This window comes from Papaver somniferum, chromosome 2, assembly GCF_003573695.1.
Source record: "Papaver somniferum cultivar HN1 chromosome 2, ASM357369v1, whole genome shotgun sequence".
In the NCBI taxonomy this organism is placed as follows: Eukaryota; Viridiplantae; Streptophyta; class Magnoliopsida; order Ranunculales; family Papaveraceae; genus Papaver; species Papaver somniferum.
Genome location: NC_039359.1, coordinates 101,810,246 through 101,814,287, shown reverse-complemented (window position 1 = coordinate 101,814,287; position 4,042 = coordinate 101,810,246).

Sequence of the window (4,042 nt, the reverse complement as noted above, 5' to 3'; positions counted from 1 at the left end):
AGCTCTGGTCTAACCATGGCTCTGCACAGGCATTTACGGTCCTCCACATCCAGCGACGAGATATGATTTTAGGCAGGACTTCCCAACAATTTTCCCCAACATAACCAACTCAACCTCATGGGTGTTGGTAGGAGATTTTAATGAAGTAACAAACCAAGCGGAGAAGAAAGGAGGAAGACAAGTGAACTTTAGCGAGACTCAACCATTCCTCACAATGATAGATCAAATGGGATTCATTGACCTAGGATTTCGTGGAGACCCATACACTTGGACGAACAATCAGCAAGGTTAAGATAACATATTAGAAAGATTGGATAGAGCTCTTGCAACTCCATATTGGCGCACGACAAATCCTCATGCCGCAGTCACTCACCTTCTGAGAATAGCATCTGATCACGCGCCCATCCTTTTTCGCACCAAAGCAATTGAATGGCAGGGACAAAAAAAATGCAAATTTGAACATCTATGGTTGACGCACCCTCATCTCAAACAAGTTTTAGATTCTTCCTGGACTCAACAAAGTGACGCTGAACCTTCTCTGGACCTTCAGCTAAAGCTAATCACCACTGGCCAAACTCTTATGAATTGGAACAAGGACACCTTTGGGCATCTTCCGACACTAATATGAAAGTCAACGGCGAAAATTTAGTGGGCTCAACATCAGTGCGCCACTCATAATGTCGAGGAACTAGCATATTGGCTAAATCAAGAAAAAGAGCTCAGGAATCAGCACCTAACATTACTCCAATGTCATGCCACATATTGATAAACACGTATGTGCTATATTTTATACACATATTTATATTAGCTATGACTCAATATTTTGGCTAATAACACTATTTTAGTGCTTTTGTAGAAAGTACAAGCGATTCCAATCATCCAGAGAATGAATGGCTAAAATAGAAGTAAAATGGAGACGAAAATGACATAACGTAGCTGGCCAGGCATTTCCATATATCAGCAGCATGGAAGTCACTTCACGGCTAGAGAACATTTGAGTTGGTGGTACAAACAATTTCTTTGCTTTCTCGAGCACGTGACTGGCCCAATAGATGTTGGTTGTTCTTATTGCAAGGAGAGGGGTCCTAGAAAGGTTCATGATGGCTGAAATAATAGTCAGCAGTGGTGTGTATTCTGGAGTACACTTCAGTGAGTCTTTGGTTGAGCTAATGGACGAAATGCAGCCTGAAGTTGGAGTTGAAGTTGGAGTTATATTGAAATTATCGATCAAGAAATACATGAGTTCGATGTGCAATCGAGGGACCAAAGAAATTGAGCTGCTGGTGGTGATTATCTCGAGTTCATAACAGCAGCATCACCAAGCTACTATGAATGGGTTTAATCTTGTGGTCAATGGAGCTCAAGCTACTAGTCCAAAATAAGAAGCTGAAGGAACTGTTGGGAGAAGAAGACCTGAGAGCTTAAACGTATGAGATAATGAAGGAGTTTTGTGTTAGCTGACTCGTTTCATTTATATTGTGTTGTTTGGCCGAGATGAGAAGTTTTGGAAGAAATGGATGGTGATGGATTGGAATGGGCTGGTTCATACCGTGAGCTCTTGGTTCTCGAAATAATAGGCAGAAAACGAAGAATAATTGATGTTGAATGATGGTGGCCGTGTATGGAGTTTAAATGCTATGCAATCGCCAGTGACGAACGTTAGAATACCAGAAGACAGGGAATTCTTGGTCTTATATGTACAGGTCAGATTTCAGCTCGGAATAGAAACTGGTGTTGTAGTTCCAACAGTTTGAGTTGGTCCTGCCTTATTGCAGTTGATAGAGGTGTCGTTGGTAGTATGGCTGCTCTCGTGAGATTGAAATGGTACGTAGGTTGCTGAGAAGGTTGAAACTCGGTGATGTTGGCTGTGAAGAGAGCTCGGTAATGGAAAGACATGGAAGAAACACGAGCAGTGAATCAAACTGGTGGTATACGGTGCTGGTTTTGGTTGGATGGTGGAATATCTCCAGAGTTAACGATGGATATATCAAGCAGGTGATGAATCGATGGTTGATTTGAGCTGGCTCAAGCTGTGCAGGCAGTGGTGATGTGCTGTAACCGATAGAGAGGCATGAAAGTAGAGACTCGGATGAGATTTTCCGAATGGAATTGGACTGAACTGGCTGCAATCAGTTTAAGAAAAGTGAACAGCTGCTGAGATAAATGGAGTTGTATGGAGCTCGCAAGAGTTTTGTACCAAACTGCTGAGGTCCGTATTATGAGCATGAGCAGCTGGTGGATGGATGATGTACAATAGAGAACTCTCTTGTTTAGTCCAGTAAACCCGTTCCGGATTAATGGCTAGTCCAGCGGGAAAACATATTTACTCGCTAGTCCAAAAAAGTTTTAAAAAGAGTAAAATTACTCTACTAATCCTAACATATAATATTATGTACATTAATACATATGTTACTACATATGTAGTATGTAGTATACTAGTAGTAATATGTAGTAACTAGTATACTAGTAGTAACTAGTACTACTAGTATACTAGTAATAATATGTAGTATACTAGTAGTAACTAGTACTACTAGTAATATGTTATATATTGATACTACATATTAATATGTAGTATTAATATGTTATGTTCAATACTATTATGTTATGTATATGTAGTATGTTATATATTGATACTACATATCAATATGTAGTATGTTATATATTGATATGTAGTGTGTTATATATTGATACTACATATTGATGTGTAGTGTGTTATATATTGATATGTGGTATCTTATGTATTGATACTACATATCAAAAAATTGTTATGTATTGATACTACATGTTACTACTAGTACTAGTTACTAGTATACTAATATACTAGTATACTAGTATATAGTGTACTACTAGTACTAGTTACTACTAGTATACTAGTATAGTGTATACTAGTATATAGTGTACTACTAGTATACTAGTATAGTGTATAATATACTAGTAGTAACTAGTATAGTAAAGTAGTTATTTAATTTACTAGTAAGAAATTAGTAAGATATTTTTGTTACTACTAGTATAGTACATATTAATATGTAGTATCACCGTATTGATATTACTAGTATGGAGCAACATACTACTAGTAACATTTACATGTGTTGATACTAATTAGACCTGGAAGGGTGTTTCAGGCATTTAAAAAACACACTTTATAATCTCCACAAAGTTTTTGGACTAGAGAGTAAATAATCTAGTCCAAAAACATGTTTTTGGACTGGGGAGTAAATGTTTTTTACGGGTGGACTAGCCATTAACTGGATCATGAAAAATTGGACTAAACAGTAATTCATATTTTACAATATTGATTGAATGCGACTGAGATGGAATTGGACGGTGAACGAAGATGTTTAGATGGCCAGGGATTCAAAGTTGGTGATGTGGCTGGACTTGGGAGGACATAAAATAGAATTTCTTGGTCCGGATCTCGGTTATGTTTGGACTGGGCCTTGGTAATTTCCTAGGTCGTATTTTGGAGTCTTGGCAGCACCTATATATATTGATATCAACAGAAAGCTTTGGGAGGAGGCCGACCAGGCTACTGAAGCCGCAACGGAGAGAGCCAAGAAGAGGAGAAAGGAACAGAGGCTGGCGGCGACGGACGCCGTCTACAAGGGTTTGCAGTTTTTGTGTTCTCCATTTCTCGTTTTGATTAGTGATTGATTCTTTCTAATATGTTTATGGCTTTTGAGAAAGCCATGTTTTGCTAAGATTTTTGTAACTAGGGTTTCATGGATAAATCTATTTCAAGCATAGAGCATTATGAAAATAAATTGGAATAATTTTGGTATTAGGCTATAATATGAATCTTCAAGTCTATAATTATGTTTATCGATTTAATTAGAATATGAGTTGTTGCATACCGGCTTCGTATGATATATTAAACTCTATTCATAAATTCATATAGATTGCAATTGTATTTGTTAGTATTTGATAATCCATGCTTAGGTTAAATCTTTTGATGGGTTATGCTTAGACGAAGCAAATGAAAATTGTGAATTTATAAATTATGTTTTCGATAATTTCCTCGTCATTGTAATTTGATAGGTCATGC